This window comes from Podarcis cretensis (assembly GCF_951804945.1).
Source record: "Podarcis cretensis genome assembly, chromosome: 9".
Lineage (NCBI taxonomy): Eukaryota > Metazoa > Chordata > Lepidosauria > Squamata > Lacertidae > Podarcis > Podarcis cretensis.
The window spans coordinates 68939874-68959568 of NC_137178.1; the positions used below are offsets into that span (position 1 = coordinate 68939874).

The window sequence follows — 19695 nt, forward strand, 5'->3', positions numbered from 1 at the left end:
CAGCTGTCAATGGAGGTGCAGGTTAATTCTGAGTCCAGGGCGGCTGTCTACCAGCTCCACCTGGTACGCAGGCTGAAACCCTACCTGCGCGCCAGAGTGGTGCATGCTCTAGTTATCTCCCGCTTGGATTACTGCAGTGTGCTTTACGTGGGGCTATCTTTGAGGGTGACCCGGAAACTTCAATTAATCCAGAATGCAGTAGCTAGACTGGTGACTGGGAGTGGCTGCCGGGACCACATAACACCGGTCCTGAGAGATCTGCATTGGCTCCCAGTCTGTTTCCGAGCACAATTCAAAGTGTTGGTGCTGACCTTCAAAGCCCTAAACAGCCTCGGTCCAGTATACCTGAAGGAGCGTCTCCACTCCCATCATTCAGCCCGGACACTGAGATCCAGCGCCGAGGGCCTTCTGGTGGTTCCCTTGATGCAAGAAGTGAGGTTACAGGGAGCCAGGCAGAAGGCCTTCTTGGTAGTGGCGCCTGCCCTGTGGAACACCCTCCCAGCAGATGTCAAGGCAATAAACAACTGTTTTACTTTTAAAAGACAACTGAAGGCGGCCCTGTTTAGGGAAGTTTTTAATGTCTGATGCTGTATTGTTTTTAACACTTGATTGGGAGCCACCCACAGTGGCTGGGGAAACTCAGCCAGATGGGCGGGGTATAAATAATAAATTATGATGATGATGCCCCCTTCCTCCTATTCTTAGAATTAGATGTTAATGCTTTTTCATTGGGTTTGCCAATGAAAGATATACAGTAAGACAGGCCAAGAATTTTTACCTAAATGCAAACGTAAAAAAATTCATCAACAACCCTAGTTTTGCGAACATGCTCTACTTTTGTGCAAGTACAGTGAGGGGGGAAATAATAAAGTGTGCCATTGGGGAGTAGAATTCAGTTTCTGAGAAGTCTAGCTTTAAGTTTGCAAGTGATGTTTTTAGCCTTTATAGTTGTGAGCAGTGCATGATGAGATATCTCAAAAGCCACCAGGTGTCAGAAAGTTTTGTTCCTCCCCAGGGCTACCAAAAGCAGAAAAAAATTCTGGAAAGTAGTTAAAACTACCAAATAATCTATGAAAAACAAAAGAAATGAAGCCAATTTGTTCAGTCACTGGGCTTTGAAAGCTAACAGCTGCAGCTCCTTGTGCCTTAAGGAAATTTATACTGCAAGCAGCTTTTCCAGTGCAGGTTTTCCTGGCAGTTAAGGTTACCAATCAACCAGAGAAAAGCATTTCCCCTTGCTTTGGGAAGAGTTAACAAACAAACAAGTGGCAAGCGCTGCAATTTAAGGAGGATATTGACAAGCTGGGGTGTGCAGAGGAGGGCAACCAAGATGATCAAAGGTCTGGAAACCCAAGTGCCTTATGAATGTCAGGAACTGGCTGGATGAGGAAGACTGGTGGGCACCACTCACCCAAGAGCCCCCCTGGGTTGACATAGAAGTTGATGACTTAGAACCAGGACAGTGGTGGTGGGACATGGGGGATCAGTCTGCGGAAGTGACAAGCTGGGAGATGCTAGATGCAGGAGGGTTGAGTGATGGGGGTGAGAAAAGGAGACCCTTCTAGGACTGGGCTGGGAGCTGAGAGTCTCAGTGTGAGTGCAGACCCAGACAAAGAGAAGTCAGAAGTTGTCCCTGATGCCTTGTGGATGACCTGTACTTGTCTGATAGCTACTTGACAATGAAGAACAGTTGAGGGAGTTGGGTATGTTTAGCCTGGAAAAGAGGAGACTGAGAGGAGATACGACAGCCATCTTCAAATATCTCAATGGCTGTCACATGGAGCAAGCTTGTTGTCTCCTGCTCCGGAGGGTACGACTCAAAACAATGGCGTCATGCTACAAGAAAGGAGATTCTGACTAAACATCATGAAGGTTGGAGAGCCATCTGTCATGGACACCTTAGTGGAGATTCTTGAATTGTAGGGTGTTGGACCTTTGGGGTCCCAACTCTGCAATTCGAGGATTATATGATTCTAAACCTGTATTTGTTTTCCCCCTCTACCACTTTTCTTATCTGTTCATAATATGCAATGAGACAGCTTTTGGGTTTGGCTTCATCCTAGATCTGGGTAGAACAAGACTGTCTGCTGGCCCTCCACAAAACTGCTGGGCTGCTCCCCTCCAGCCCAGAAGAGCATCCAGCCACTGTTTTCCACCTCTTGTTTCTAACACTAGACTTGTTCCACTTTCTGACTGAGAAGGCTCCACTTGAGGCCTTATCTAGCACCAGATGTTTTGGGTTAAGGAGCTGGCAACCATTTAGTGAGAGGAGGAGATGGGTGGGGAGATAATCCCATTGACCAGATGTGATTAGTTCTTAGGGTCAGGTACAACTGTGGTCATACTGCTGGCTCTGCACAGTAAATGACTTTTGGTGTAACTCATAAATGGATCTATGTCCTAGTTAGGCATGCCCAGTACAGAAATTCTCTTTGCTTAAAAAAACAGGTGGGGTTCTTTGGCTGTGTTAACATTGCCTTCCTATTATGAAGTACAGTGGTACCTCAGGTTACAGACGCTTCAGGTTACAGACTCTGCTAACCCAGAAATAGTACCTCAGGTTAAGAACTTTACCTTAGGATGAGAACAGAAATCTCGCAGCAGCAGCGTGGCGGCAGTGGGGGGCCCCATTAGTTAAAGTGGTACCTCAGGTTAAGAACAGTTTCAGGTTAAGAATGGACCTCCAGAACGAATTAAGTTCTTAACCCGAGGTACCACTGTATAAAAAAGAAAAGCAAACCCTTCCCCCCCCCCCTTGAGGTACTAACTTTGGGGCCATTTAATTTTGAACCTATGTTTCAGAATGATATTTTTCTTCCTGCAGAAATGGCACTCTTGTTATATCTAGGCACCATTGGTGCAACAGAGGATATAACTGAGCTGGGTCCTAGTGCTGCAGAGTATTTAATGGTTAATGAAACTTTGAGGGCCATAGCTGCTACTAAATTTTCATAGCAGAAGAAGTAAAGTATTATTCTTTTTTGTTAGTGACATTAACTCCCACCTAGGATCCCTTCCTATTGACTGCCCTGCAATAGTCTTTCCTTATTCCTTATTCATCAGGCTCTGGTGAACATTTTCTTTCCCTTTTCTTTCCCTTATCAAACAGAAATGAAAAAGGAGTGTGTTGATCTTAATGGCCTTTAAAAACAACAAAACTACACAGGTGCAGCTTGCAGGTGTTGTGGGTAAACTACACTTTGCTCAACCAGTTTCATTCCCACCAGAGAAATGAAAGAATCGGTGCATTCTCATAAAAAGAAGCCTTTACTGGAGAATACAGAAGCTTCTCCATGCTTGGTATACCTTTTGCGAGACGTGATTCTGTCCTGTGTAGTAAATGCCAAGAAATACATTTAATCCCTTAAATCTCTTTACAAGACCCAACAATGGAAAAATTCAAAGTGTCATCTACAAAACTTAAAGTGCAATCCCCTTGGACACAGACAAAGAGAATTCTTTATACAACGTATAAGAAATTGACAGATTCACTCACACAAGATACGGCACTCACCAGAAGTTTAGATAAGTTCAACTACGTTTTCAGAATGCAAGTATTTGAGGGAAAGGCTCTTGCCTTCATCCTCTGCTGTGAGCTTCCCAAATGGTCAGGCTGGTCATTGCTGAAAGCATGAAGCTGGCTTAGATGGACCTTTGATCTGATGTGCAACAGAGCTCTTCTTCTCTTTCCACCTGAAATGCATGCCAGTCCTGTACATTGCAGGAGATGATCAGTAACGGTGGACAATCTATCTTTCAGGGACTCCAGCCTTCCATTACTGATCTTCGCATCGAGGAAGGCTGGATATGAAAATCATTGTACCGCAGAAGTCTCCTGCAAAAGCCTTTCACTTTTGCTTAGCTTTCATGTATTTCGATTGGACTTCCACAGGGGAATTTTCCAGTTGATTGTCCCCCACTAGAAAAAATAGGTCTATTCAATATGCTTGAATAGATCTCTTTTAAAAATTCCTTCTGGCCTATATAGTAAATATAATCAATTAAACACCATACGTTAGGTTTAGGAACTGCATGTTCTGAGAAACATGGGTCTATTATTGAAAAAGGCATCCCCATGCTGGGTGGTAAATCTTACCTTGGGTACTCATATTATCAAATGAAGTACTGTGGTGAAGGAATGGAGAAATGTGCAGAGTGATCATGTCAAGATAGGGGATTATGGGAGAGAAAAGAAAGAATGCAACATTCCCAAATACATGTATTTGGGGTACATGTAGTCTCGCCCTTAAGATGGTACTAAGCCAAGTCTATAGCTGCTCCCAAATTCTCTTGTTGTTTTGTCCAATTTCTCTTGTGGTAACTTTTTAAAAAGAAAAGTATTTCATTGATTTTCATTTTGCGCAATCCAAGTGGTACAATAAAAAAGTTGCAGTAAGAGAAAAACAAATGTAATTTGTTCCATCAAACACCACATATTTAGGAAGTAACAGCAAATGAAACCAAACCTATAATCACATTAGTTTATCGAACCTCTCAAGAAATTTGCATGCAAAACTGGTGGTTTTGGTCTAACAGATGAAGAGTGAATAAATGTGAGAAAAGGGAACCATACATCTGTGAATGCACCAGGCTTGGCCTGGCTTTTTGCCAACCCCTCAGCGTTGCTAAGCTTTTCTATCAAAGCTTTTTGCCAAATGTGGCAATGCCAATTACATATAGAAAATTCAGAAGACATATTCCAGCCCACGGCCACTGTCCTCCTGGCAGCTACTAACAAAAGAACAAACAGATCTTTATGAAGTAATTTGGGGCCAGTGAAAAGACCATAACCCACATTTTCTGTGAAACCTTTAGATTGTCCCTCTAAGCCTTATCTTAATCCTAATTGAAGCCTAATCTTATAGACATGCATCTGCTCACCTCATCCCATTAATGCTCTTCATCTTATTTCGTCTTTGTTGTCTTACACAGTGTTGAAATTGAGATTTCAAGAGGTAATGCAGTACTCTGCTAAAAGTGTCTCCTGCATAATCATAATCATCATTTTTTATTTTAAAAAACCCATTCTCAATTAATGAGAAAGGAAATTGCATTCCAGTATTATTAAAGGGGAGATAAAAATGGTTAAATTCTTGTGGGCAGGTGCAGGGTTTTTGTTGCACTTACTGTACCTTTGAGGAGGCCATAGGGTGCTCGCAAAATGCCCTTTCATTCTGCAAATAATCTGTTGGCACTCTGCAGCCGATCTGCATGTCTGCTCTTCAACTAAATCCCTGGTATCTCTTCCATAGCTGTCAAGTGTCCCTTATTTGAAGGGACAGTCCCTTATTCCAGCACCATGTCCCGCTGCTGTCCCTTATTGATGGATGTCCCTTAAATGTCCCTTAAATGATGTCCCTTAAATTTCAAAGGAAGCAGCTCCTCTCCCTCCCTCCCTGCCGACCAGGGAGGAGGGAGGCTCCAACTGTGTTGCTTGGCTGTTTTGCTCACCCAATAAGAAGTCTAAGAACGACTGGGGGGTGGAGCTTGCATGCCTTGTGCGTGGCTAGTTAATGCAAGCTGAGGGGGTTTTTGAATGCTGGATGCCATTTTGTTGCACGTGCTGCTGCAAACTTTGCAGTGCAAAGCCAGGCCGGGGAGCCATCTTAAGTTGAGGCTGCATAGGCCTTGTGGTGCATGTGATTCAGATTCTATTCAGTTGAACCTCTGGTTACAAAGTTGGTTGGACAGTGTTCTCGAAGTTTGACCAGACTGCAGGAGGACAGGAAGACTGGAGTGCCTGGAACAGGTGAGGCTGCAGGTCCCTTATTTTGGCTGCTGGTCCCTTATTTTCAAGGCTGCTGGTCCCTTATTTTCAAATCTGTAAGTTGACAGCTATGATCTCTTCCCATGGGTCTTTTTCTGGTCAGGAAGCATGGGCAGCCAGGAAGGTCCTCAAATGTTTACTGGAAAGGAAATTACACACAGAGACACAGACACACACTCACACACACCACCTATGGCCACCTCACAACAATAGGAGAAGCTCTAAACCCTGCTTGTAGTTTGTGATGATTTATCACAACAGGTATGGGAAGAGTAGGCAAGCTGCTCTCTATAACACCCTTTTCAGTATGGTCTCATCAAGGGTGCCCTTCCTCATTTACGATGTAGTCACCCATAATGGCCCAGGATATTGGGGAGTTTGCCCTACCCCAATCACTCAAACAGACCCCTAAAATCTGCTGTCAGTTGTGGAGGTTGTCAAAAAAGAAAAAGAAAAATAGGTATTAAAAATAGAATTCCTAGATGCCAAGATTTAGGTTTAGGGCAAGTACTCTTTGGTGAGAGAACCCCAGAGCAGAATCAGAATCACAATATATTCAGAAAAGTAAAGGGTGGAAATATAGGCTGTTAGACCTATAAAATACACCCTTCCAAAATTTCCCTCTTCCCCCAGCATATAAAAAGACCACACATTTAGTAAGTTAAAAACTATTTACTACCTCTTCAAAGGTCAGGTTCATGTGCTTTTCCACACATCAGTCAGAAAATGGAGGCAGTAAAACATGGCTTAGTTACAATAGGAACTCAAGAAAGGCTTGTTAGAGCCATGTGGCCTGAGCTTGGAGGAACCAGCTCAGTCCTCTTTACACACTGAACTTTTCAGGTATTATGAAAGGGGATTGATTACTTTCCTCCTACGGTTGTGAGGGAGTGACCTAGCTAAGCCTGGCAGAACAGCTTACTCTCTGGCATTAACCCCTTCATGTGTTAATTAGACTTAAGCATCTTGGTTACATGAGACTGGTTAACCCACAAATTGCCCCCTTTTAATGGATTTCAATAGCAACCTACTTTTTCCATTTGAAGTTTGGTTCCTCTGGGCTTCAGTGGTCAAGAAAGAGAAGTGAACTGCTTCTTTATCATATGAGTCACAAGTGATGCCATGTTCAGAATAACCATCACATTTGCTAGGTTTCTTAGATCCTCTTATAAGATTTATGAGGTTGTTGTTGCTTCTTATTGGAAGACTTGAGAATTAGCAATATAGCTGAGATCGGCCAAACAGTTTCAAGTATTCTTGTCCTTGAAAAATGTGCCATCAATTTGTTTACAACTGCTCCCCTCCAGCTACAGAAAGTGCTTTAATGTTTCTCCACAGAAATTAGATTTGCCCACTTGAACTGAGAGAAAAATAATAATTAAAATGTAGCTCTCTTCATTTAACTCATAATAGGTTTTTCCATTCGTTTATATTAAATCAAATGGGTGAGCTGGTTGCAGCACGTAACTGAGGCTGATTAAACATTTTGTTCTGATTAGAAAAGACCTCTCTAAGATGTTTTTCAAGTATCACTTATTATTGTACAAATCTATGTTGTAACCCAGGGTTCAGTGGCTACACTGAATTGAACACTAGGGACTCTTTCACAGTCCTGGGGCAAGCCTGCTCTTTAAAGCTGCATGGGAACAAACAGCAATCTGCAGAAAACCCAAATTGCTGTTTGCTCTGATTAAGCACTAAAGAGTGGATTTCCGTGGGGAAAGCTTCTTGGCAAAAGAAAAAGCGCAAGGACACAGAGCTTTAATGCATGGACCTGTGCCTGGAAAGAGCAGGGCAAGTGTGTGAAGAAGCCCTAAGTGGTAAACATTGGTTTTTCCAGGGGAAAGTGATGAAACAGAAGTGAGATGCTCCTTCTTTGTGAGTCATCTAAAAATCTAGTAAAGCTGGCTCTTTTATTTAGCAGTATTGCATTAGTCACACAAATCTGTATGCAGATTTAGAATCCTAGAATTGTAGAGTTGGAAGGCACCACGAGGGTCATCTCGTCCAACCCCTGCAATGCAGGAATCTCAGCCAAAGCATCCATGACATATGGCCACCCAAATTCTGCTTAAAAACCTCCAGTGAAGGACAGCCCACCAACTTCCAATGAACTGACTAAAACTTACCTGGTTTACTGATGGGAATTTCTTTCACTGGGTGACAATCCTACCAAAAAATGTATTCTTAGCGTAACTTGTGAAAATGACCTTTTCTTGTGGTCTGGAATCCAGAATCCCATTACCTAGAAGGCTTTCCTTCTTTTCTGGGGCAGGTAGAGCCTTTCTCAATAATAATAATAATAATAATAATAATAATAATAATAATAATAATATATTATTTGTACCCTGCCCGTCTGGCTGGGTTTCCCCAGCCACTCTGGGCGGCTTCCACAGAGACCAAAATACACTAAAATGTCACACATTAAAAACTTCCCTGAACAGGGCTGCCTTAAGATGTCTTCTGAATGTGAGGTAGTTGTTTATCTCTTTGACATCTGATGGGAGGGCGTTCCACAGAGCGGGTGCCACTACCGAGAAGGCCCTCTGCCTGGTTCCCTGTAGCTTTGCTTCCCGCAATGAGGGAACCGCCAGAAGGCCCTCGGTGCTGGACCTCAGCGTCCGGGCAGAACGATGGGGGTGGAGGCGCTCCTTCAGGTATACTGGGCCGAGACCATTTAGGGCTTTAAAGGTCAACACCAACACTTTGAATTGTGCTCAGAAATGTACTGGGAGCCAATGTAGGTCTTTCAAGACCAGTGTTATGTGGCCTTGGCGGCTGCCCCCAGTCACTGTTCTAGCTGCCGCATTCTGGATTAGTTGTAGTTTCCGGGTCACCTTCAAAGGTAGCCCCACATAGAACGCATTGCAGTAATCCAAGCGGGAGATAACTAGAGCATGCACCACTCTGACGAGACAGTCCACGGGCAGGTAGGGTCTCAGCCTGCCTACCAGGTGGAGTTGGTAGACAGCTGCTCTGGATACAGAATTGACTTGCGCCTCCATGGACAGCTGTGAGTCTAGAATGACTCCCAGGCTGCGCACCTGGTCCTTCAAGGGCACAGTTACCCCATTCAGGACCAGGAAGTCCTCCACACCAGCCCGCCCCCTGTCCCCTAAAAACAGTACTTCTGTCTTGTCAGGATTCAACCTCAATCCATTAGCCGCCATCCATCCTCCAACCGCCTCCAGACACTCACACAGGACCTTAACCGCCTTCACTGGTTCTGATTTGAAAGAGAGGTAGAGCTGGGTATCATCTGCATATTGATGGATACCCAGTCCAAACCCCCTGACGATCTCTCCCAGCGGCTTCATATAGATGTTAAAAAGCATGGGGGAGAGGACGGAACCCTGAGGCACCCCACAAGTGAGGTATGAGTATAGCCATGAGGAAGCAGGGGTTTAGGGCCAGATTTTTCCAGCTCCTAGATGGACAACCTTCCCAGTTTGAAGAGCCCCATCTGCCTCTCATTTCCCTCTACAGCACATGCAGTTAACCACCTTATTGTTGGACCCACTATGGTGCTTCTCTGCTGAAACTGCCAGAACCTTTCTTCACAAGCAAGGAAAGTCCTTAACTCACTGAGGGTTTGAGAACCATCTCAGGTAAAAGGCTCTACATATTAAAACAGATTTGCTATTTCTACCCAAATCAGGTCATTGGTTTCTGTCTGGTATTAGAACAGTGCATGAAAGACGTATTTAATAGAGATCCAGATTCTTTTGCATTTATAGTTCCTGCTGGGGCGTTGTTGTTTTTTGTGTTTTTTAAAAAAAGAAATATTACTTTCATTAATTTAAAACCCTCATCATAGAAACATTCTCATAAGAAATGTTTATAGGTCTATAAAATTGCTGCATTATTATTGTTTAAATGTCTTTGGAAAATATGGGACTTTCCATTCTCCTGCCCTCCCAAAAGGTGGAAAAGAGGGAAGAATGCAGAGTAAGCAATTTTCATACAACGGTTTCAGCCTTTGGGGTCAAATATTTTTTTAAGAACTAATTTTCTACCTGAGACCAGGGTAGTGATTGCGATTTATCCAAAGGAAATGGCTTTTTTAAAAAAAGGAAAGGAAAAGGAAACGTTACATCTGCCAGTTTCAAACAGAACACATCAGAAAGACTGGTAATCATAGCTGTCAACGTTTTCCCCTTTTTAAGGGAAATTCCCTTATTCCGAATAGGATTCCTCGCAAGAAAAAGGAAAAGTTGACAGCTATGCTGGTAATCAAGGCTGCTATCTTCAAACCATTTGTTCTAGAAGAGTCAATGGAAATAATCTGGAATCTAGATGATTTCCATTGAATCTTTTTAGATAGTGAATCTGAGGCCTTTTGTCCATGGCATCATCTTTAGGATGGATATGAGAGGAATAAAATGAAGAATCTAAACAGATTTTAGAAGAATAAAAAAGGAAGGGAAGGGATATGTGAGGACTAAATTCTCAAAGTCATTAGCATTTTTTAATAGTCATCATTTAATTTATTTATTTTGATAAAAAATGTAATTCAATAGCATGTAAGTAATAGGTGAATTGAAAGAAAAAGTAATGCAATTGAATGAAAATTAAAATTGAACATACAAAAAGAAGGAAGGTACCATCCCTGAGAAGAGTAATATTTTTGGTCCTGGGTGGTAGCAGCATGTCATTCTTCTCTCTTCTCTTTTTGCAGTTTGATTGTAAGTATCAGTATTGTAAGTATTATCCTCGGGGTCTTTTGATATTCTCACTTGGACGTTGGAGATCAGCTATCTGAGACAAGGATTAGGGGACACTGTGTTTCAGAGCTTTTATTCCAACCTGGACACACACACAGTTCTAGAAGGTGGTGTTGCGAGTCCGTTGCTTTGACAATTAGCAATTAACCACAGGTTGCCACAGGGCTCTCTCCTGTCTGCTTATACTGTACTGCTGATATCCAGAGAAGAAGAAGAAGAGTTTGAATTTGATATCCCGCTTTATCACTACCCGAAGGAGTCTCAAAGTGGCTGACAATCTCCTTTCCCTTTCTCCCCCACAACAAACACTCTGTGAGGTGAGTGGGGCTGAGAGACTTCAAAGAAGTGTGACTGGCCCAAGGCCACCCAGCAGCTGCATGTGGAGGAGCGGAGACGCAAACCCGGTTCACCAGATTACGAGACTACCGCTCTTAACCACTACACCACACTGGCTCCCTAGGATGTAGTATGATCACAGTTCCCTGGTGGCACACAGCTCAATGTCTTCACTTCATCAGATTCAGACAAAGTCGTGGAAGTGCTAAGACTTGTGGCTGGGCTTTGCAATGGACTGGGTGTGAGCTAATAAACAAACATAATCCAGGGGAGATGGAATACTATGGGTGGAAGTTACATCTGATAGGGAGTCAAGAGTCATTGTTCTGGATCAGGGATCAGCAACCTTTCTCAGCCATGGGCTGGTCCACCGTCCCTCAGACTATGTGGTATATTTTGAAGGAGGGGGGGGGGAGAATGAATTTCTATGCCCCACAAATAACCCAGAGAAGCATTTTAAATAAAAGCACACATACTACTCATGTAAAAACACCAGGCAGGCCCCACAAATAACCCAGAGATGCATTTTAAATAAAAGGACACATTCTTTTCATGTAAAAACATGTTGATTCCCGGACCGTCCATAGGCCGGATTGAGAAGGCGATTGGGCCGCATCCAGCCCCTGGGCCTTAGGTTGTCTACCCCTGTTCTGGATGAGCCCTTACTCCTTTCATAGTATGGGAGTCTTGTCCAATGTTGGTATCTTCTTCAGAGGCCTTCCACTAGAGGAAAATTGGGTGCCAACCTAAGAAATTGCTATATTTTTGGGTGTGGAACCCCATGGCTCTCAAAAGAAGCTCTGAATTTATTTTCTCTTTGGGATGAACTCTCCACCATCCTGTTACAAATATTTCTGAGTGCCCTCCACCTATGTGTGGGTTGCTGACTTAAGGGAAATGTCTTCAGTTGTGAACCTTCAGTTGTGAAGACATGTCAGGGTCAGAAAAGATGATTAAACTCCAGCTGGCATTTGTGTGAATGTGTAATTGTTATAATCCTTATTGCTGACACATCAATATTTAACTTACATTAACCTTTCCTTTGAAGCTTACAGCCAGTGCCTCTGCAGCTTGTTTGGTCTAATTTTTCCACATCATTGCATCGCGAAGCTTACAGATTGAAATTGTCATGATGTGACAGATTCAGACCATTGCTTTGTTTTCCTCATGATTGAAACTAACTTAGATTAACAATATTCTTTTTGTCAGGAATGCCTGCAAGCTACTCCAGCAAGATAATTCCTGAAAGGGGCTCTAATGAAGACAAGTGCCAGAGATATTAATTGTTAACAAAAACTCTAATGAGGATGATGCCATTTCACATGACTTTGTTTCCACCACTTAAAGTAACAAATCTTTTGTTGTACATGTAGTATATTGTGTGTGTGTGTGTGTGAGAGAGAGAGAGTAGTGATGAATAGGAAAATGTGGATTGGAAAACCATCACAATTATGATTTCTGTTGGAAAGTCTGGCATATTAACACAGAGGAAATCACACGTGCATCATATACCGTACCTGCATCTTTAAACAATAGTTTCACACACATCTGGGAAACCCAGTGTGACCAGCTGTCTTTAATATGTGTACATTGATGCTTAAACATGTGTTCTCCTTCAGTACACCTGCAGGAGCATCTCCACCCCCATCCTTCAGCCCGGACACTGAGGTCCCGCTCTGAGGGCCTTTTGGCAGTTCCCTCCCTGAGAGAAGTGAAGTTACAGGGAACCAGGCAGAGGGCCTTCTTGGTAGTGGCGCCCACCCTGTGGAACGCCCTACCATCAGATGTCAAGGAAATAAATAACTATCTGACTTTTAGAAGGCATCTGAAGGCAACCCTCTTCAGGGAAGTTTTCAAAGGTTGATGTTTTATCGTGTTTTCAATATTCTGCTGGGAGTCACCCAGAGTGGCTGGGGAAACCCAGCCAGATGGGTGGGGTATAAATATTATTATTATTATCATTCTTCTTCTTCTTCTTCTTCTTTTTGACACCCATGCATTGTGTGTTTGCCAGTGCTTTTTTTCTAGAAAAAGAGGTGCCAGAACTCACCATGAACGCCTCCCTTGTTCTCTTATAATGGCGATGGCACCCACCTGAGAGGTGCCGGAACTGTGTTCCGGTGAGTTGTGGCTGAAAACCCCCCTGCTTTTTGCTGCAGGAAGCAGTGAGGTAAAACCAGCATCCTCCTAGCAATCATGTGTGATGAGCTGACCCAAATTTTATGCCTAATGAGAATGCATGTCCACCACAGAGAGCTCTCCCTCGGGCTTTGTTGTTGTCTGAAAAGAAAGCATAAGCAAATAGGTGAAACGATGCATTTGCCGATTCTTCCCCATGTTCCTGAGGCAGTTGCCAGGAGCAGACACAAAGCCAGTGGCAGACCTTGCAACCAACAGTCAGTGCGCTTGATTTGCATAATTAAAAAGATTTTGTATAATGTGCGAATTAGGTGCCTTGATTTGTGAAGAGCAACCTTAAATCAGGGCAGAACCCAATGGCTATTCCTGGTGGAACAGAGAGATCTGGTTTGCACATGACACTAAGCCAGATCACAGCTTAGTGTGACTGCATGAGCATCATCAGAAAGAATATTGTGGCCACTTGACTTCTCCATCTGCCCACCTGCTGCTGTGAGCTATGATATGGTTTGCCTCAGCATGTCATCCACACTTGGACTTGAGGTTTCTTTTCTCCAGGCTAACTATGAGCTGTGAAACAGGACAAATCACAAGCCTAGGTTCAGAACCCTGACCAAAGTTTAGCTCCAGCCACACAGCAGCAGGATGACTAGAGTAGGAGCAAAGCAGCCATCATCTCCTCTCTGGAAGCCTGCATGTTTGCACATTTGCACAAAGAAAGCCATAGTTCAGTTTCAGACTGTATGCAAACCAGTCCAGAGAGCAGAGGCAGATTTAGGAGAGTGCAGTCGATTCAGCTGCACTGGGTGTGGAGCTGCAGGGGTCCACAACTATTATTTAGAATGGAGCGTGAAAGGCAGGGGGTGCCATATTTTGGCATTGCACAGGGCACTGCTGAAATTTGAGACCCCAAGATCCGCCACTGTGGAGAGCGATCTCCAGTTCAAGACTACTATTTTCTATCACAAATGTTTTAAAATTGATTGTCAGGCTGCAGGGAATCAGCTTCTTCCCCTGTGGCAGTAATAAGCAGATTGAACAAAAGGAAATTCTTACCAGTTAGTTTCTTTAGTAAACACAGCGAGAGACAAACCTAGAATGGAGGTGCTCCCAATTAAGTCACACACCCACTTCCATCCCTATTAATCTACGTCACTCCTACTTTTTGTAATCTGAGTTTGTACCCTCTGTGCTTTCTGTTCTAACAGTCTCTGAGCTCTTCTTGTCCTTGGGGATAGGGTGGGAATGCTGTCCAGAGACTATGAATCTCTTAACCCTCTCTCTTCCAGTGTTTCTTTTGTAGCTGTTCCCCATCCAGTATTTCCCAGCTTCTGCCTTCTGAAATATGCCCTTCTGCAAGCCACTGTTCCAAATCTATACTGTCCTCCTGCTCCTGAGAAGATGCAGGCTCAGGATCAAGAAGAGGGGGTGGATCCCTCAGTGCAGCTCTCCTCAGAACGGTCCCTGACATTAATATGCATTTATTGATGCTCACCTCTCTGTTACTTTCTTCGGCAGAAAGAAATTGAGAACTATGGAGAGACTGTAGGATGGGGAGGGGGCTAATTTAAATGAATGGGTGTTGGTAGAGATGAGCCCTGTGTAAAATAATTTCAGCTCCTAGGTTCTCAATCCTCATCCTGAGAGTTAATTCCAAAAGATACTAAGGCTGCTTGCACACAGCATTCTGTTCTAGAAAGGAGACTGAGTACAGTCATACCTCGGGTTGAAGTAGCTTCGGGATAAGTATTTTTGGGTTGTGTGCTGCGGCGCCCCGGAAGTAAAGGAGCACATTACTTCCGGGTTCCGCCACTCGTGCATGCGCAGTCAAAATGACATCACGCGCATGAGCAGAAGTGTCAAATCGCAACCCACGTACGCGCAGACACGCGAATGCGGGTTGCGTTTGCTTCTGGATGCGAACGGGGCTCCGGAACTGATCCGTTCCCACTGTACTTGCTTCTTCATAGTCCACGAACCATCTAGTTTTCTTGCATGTTTTTCGCCCCGGAAAAGCTTTCTTGAGAAACTGGTTGCAGATCGATTCTGCTTTGCCCCACAGTGTGTCAATTTGAAAACAGCTGTAGGCAGTCCTGGCAATGATAGGTATATCCACACCTGCCGATTGATGTTACGGGTATGGCAGGACTGCAATAACCTAATCAAAGGGAAGGTTTTAAAATATGCATCAAGTAACCACACCCACCCTTGAGACAGTAGGGTCTAGAACAGGCATGGGTAAACTCCGGCCCTCCAGATGTTTGGGACAACAATTCCCATCATCCCTGACCACTGGTCCTGTTAGCTAGGGATGATGGGAATTGTAGTCCCAAACATCTGGAGGGCCGGAGCTTGCCTATGCCTGGTCTAGAATCAATCTACGTAGATTGAAAGCAGCATGTTGAGGATGAGCATGGACAGTTCTGGACCAAGAAAAACTACATTTTTTTGTGCTACAATGGGTCAATGTGTACACAGCCTAAAAAGTAGGCAAAACCATGAAACTTTGAATGAGACCCCAAAATCTATATACCTTATATCTTAGAAGTGATATCCAACATCAGTCATGCTCAGAGTGTAAGTCCATTGATTTCAATGGGCCATTTCTATGACTGACTTTGGCAATCCCCCTAATAAATGTTTACAACTTATGCCCCAGTGAAAGGAGATTTTGATGGAGAAGATGCATGTAAATGGGTGGGTTTGGCAGTGAAGAGATGTAGATTGTAGATTCTAGTGAAAGTGAGAAATAATAGCAGATAATCTGACTACTGCAAAATGATGAATGAACTATTCATTCCATGGAGATACATTAATAATGAGACCTCTGTCAAATTAGATCCCTTCATTATTTATGCAATTATCTTGCAGAACCAGGAAAGCAGCCTCACTTGGCAGTAGTAATTAACAACATCTGACTCCCAGGGGTTTTGCCAGAATTTCAAGGGATCTACCACACTACGTTTCAAATGAAACTTTAACCTTTCATCTGCCTTGTTTCCTTAGATCAATCCAGAGAGCTGGTGATTAAAAAAACAAATAAAATTCTGAATTGAAAGAAGCCAATGTAAATTTTGGAGACCCTAGATAGTTAACTGTCCCATGGGAAATGCCAAGGCAGTCATTGAAGAAAAATGCATTTTTCTTGAAATCTGCAGAAAGTCCAAAAGGTGGAGAAAGAAAAGGGAGGATAAGAAAGGAGGTCATACATATGTTAGCCCAAGCATGTAGAGGGTCAGATCCAGAGTGAGGTAGCTCTGCTTCTTTCCCAAGTCATGACTAAGCTGTTTCATTTATTTTAATGGGGAGGAAACAGGGCAATCATAAATAGGACTGGAAAGGAGTGGAAGAGTGGATTCAGCACCATGCCCAAATTCCAGGGTAGGAGGTAGAGGCACTTTTGGGTATCTTTTTTGTCAAGCCAACTTCAGGGTAGTGTAGATGAGGGATCCCTCAAGGGATTCATAGGTGTTTTGACCCAGTGGAATGGAAGTTTCAGGCATTCGTTCCTAATCCTACAACACCCTATTTCGTGCTCTACTGAATCTCCACCTTGGTGTAGTGTGGGATATCTGTCCACAACAGCTGAATCTCCACCTTGGTGTAGTGTGGGATATCTGTCACATAAGGTAAAAAAGGTAAAGGACCCCTGGATGGTTAAGTCCAGTCAAAGGCAACTATACGGTTGCGGCGCTCATCTCGCTTTCAGGGAGCTGAGGGAGCTGGCGTTTGTCCACAGACAGCTTTCCGGGTCATGTGGCCAGCATGACTAAACCGCTTTTGGAGCAACAGAAAAGCAGCACATGGAAACACTGTTTACCTTCCTGTTGCAGTGGTACCTATTTATCTACTTGCACTGGTGTGCTTTTGAACTGCTAGGTTGGTAGGAGCTGGGACAGAGCAATGGGAGCTCACCCTATCACGGGGATTTGAACCACTGACCTTCTGATCGCGAAGCCCAAGAGGCTCAGTGGTTTAGACCACAGAACCACCCACATCCCATTTGTCACATAAGAACCTCACAACCAACACTCCTTTGTGGAGCAGCCATCAGCATGGAAAGGAGGATGGGATTGATTGGGCTCCAAGTCCAACTAATGTAGTTTAGGTTGAGCTGTACATTAAAACGAAAACTACAAGGGCAATCAACTCTCATATATATGCAAATAATTTGGTTGTTATTGGATACCACTGGTGACTTATTTGCATTAATGCTCCAAAGGGCATTTGGTTGCAGCAGTATCTGTGTGTGTGTGTGGTTTGGGAGCTGCATGGTCAGGGAAAAAACAATGCTGTCCAGGGTTGTAAAGACTGCAGAGAGAATAATTGGGTGCACTCTTCCCACCTTAGATCAAATTTATGCTTCCAGGTGCCATAAGAAAGCTGCAGAGAGCGCAGGATAGTGCGCACCGCGGAAATGATCTCTTTCAGCTTCTGCCTTCTGAAAGAAGGTACAGGGTTATAAAGACTAGGATTAGCTGCCTGAGAAACAGTTTCTACCTTAATGTGATTTTGGTTTTAAACGCAGTATAAGGAATCTCTATGGGAGTATATTGTATTTAAAAATGGGGTATCAGAGTTTTTAGGGGGCTAACCAGGTTGGGATAGCTCGGATAGCAGGCTTGTTGGTTTTTGAATGTCTCATGTAGATTTTTCAATTTCGTTGTTCTGTATGGGACAATGACAATAAAGATTATCGTATCGTATTGTATCTAAAAATTGCTCCCTGTGCAATAAATAGCACATCACCAATGTGTTGAGAGACAGAAGCAGCCCCCCTCCCCCATTTACCTAGGTGTGGTGCGGGCAGGCCCATATATGAATGTACATCAGTTGATCAGTCAACAATTGCATCTCAGTGCATGTAAATAGACTCCACTGACAAGCACTATGTGTGAAGTTATGTGCACTAATAAGAAACTTATTTCCATGGTGTTTTATCTGTGCTGACTCAGGCACACACATAAGTCGCCACTTGATGTTAAAGTAATTAGGTGACGAAAAAGCATATGTAAACCAGCCCCTTCTCTAAAGAGCAACCACAGGAATGTTTCCCCCCTCTGATCTTAGCACTAAGCTCCACAGTGCTAAGATCAGAGATAAGGCTGTTTGTCTGCTCTTTTAAGATCCTCCAGCATTAGGGTGAGGGTGCCTTTTAGTCTTAAAGAACAGACAGCTTTATCTCTGATCTTAGCACAATAGTGCTTAGCACTAAGATTGAGAGATAAATCCATCCGCCTGCTCTTTAGGCATTCTGATGTACACCCAGTTGCATCTCTTTTCACCTAAAATGACTTACCTCTGATCTCAGTGCTGCGGCACTGAGTGTGGCAAGTGCATGTGTTTGTCATGCATATGTATTATGTCTATACATTGGCCATCTCCACTAGTGTTATGTAGTCCCCTGACAGTAGGGGGAGGTAACCAGTCTCCACAGTCAGAGGCGTTACGCCTCCCAATGCCAGTTGCTGATAATCACATTTGGTAGACCGCTGTTGTCTTAGTAGAAGGCTTCCAGTGGACATGTGGGTGGACACAGGATGTTGAGCTAGATGGGGCATAGATTTGATCATCTTATGTTCTCATTCAGCTATGCTTTACTCAGAATTCACCCATTGGTCTTAAGAAACATGACAAAGCTGGGTTCATTCATTTCAGTGGGTTCACTCTGAGTAAAACTTAGTTGGGTACCATATAGAGCAGGCTTCCTCAAACTCGGCCCTCCAGATGTTTTTGGCCTACAACTCCCATGATCCCTAGCTAGCAGGACCAGAGGTCAGTGATGATAGGAATTGTCTGGAGGGCCGAAGTTGAGGAAGCCTGACATAGAGCGATGAGCAAGCAAACTCCTTTCTCCTTGAAACATAAAACCATTAGCAGCCACTAGGGTTAGAAGTGGGAGCTGTTGGATCTGAGCTCTGCTGGGCAACGCAGGTTAGGCTGTGTGTCTGAAATATCCCAGGATATGCCCTATACATTCAAGAACTACTAGTTTCTCTTGGCCTTGAGCTGCCAGGTCAAGCTGAGATTTTGCCTTGGCAACAAACACAGGTCTGACTGTGTTCTCTTGGCTCAGGGATCTGTGCAGATTTGCTTTGATGCCTACCCAACTACAGGGAGTCATGCCTCCTGCCTCCTTTCCTAAGGCTGTAAGGTCCAACATTGGATGAAACTGACCATAACCTCCAGGATTTTTGCGTGGACAGGCGGAGTCCCCAGATCCCGAGTGGTCCCCCCCGTCATGTGGAATAACGACTCTAGACAACGTGCTATGGGATTAAATTGGACACAACTTTATTAAATTTCAAATGTGGGTAGACCTTGGCTCAGGCATTGGGCGTTCTCCCTCCCCAGTCCCCAGCCGGGGACCTAGGGAGCATCAGGGTTATCCAGTGTGTGTGGGGGGGATGGGCAGGCTCTGGAGAACATATGTTCAAGCAGAGATAGCCGCCCCTGTTACGCCGCCGCAGGGGAGAGCAATGACGACCTTTCGGCGTATGGCCAAAGCCTCCCTTCAAAAACCCCTTTAACGGGGAACCCTGGTATCGCCGCCGCAAAGAGGAAGATGGACTAAAGGATTCCGCCCAAGGCCTGATACCGCCAAAGTTGTGATGTTTTGCTATGGGAAAGGCGAAACCTGCTAATGCAGGGAAATTCCTTTCCGGCCCTTTAACAGCGACCTTATCGTAGCAGCGCCCGCATACCTGTGGAGAAAGGTTAACCTGCAAA

General features: G+C 44.0%; 1 long non-coding RNA gene across 1 annotated transcript in view; it reads right to left on the minus strand.

Moving 5' to 3' along the window:
• LOC307223648 overlaps nucleotides 1–19695 on the minus strand; it is a 730364-nt gene that overhangs the window by 316409 nt on the left and 394260 nt on the right. The gene's annotated exons all lie outside the window — the stretch shown is intronic.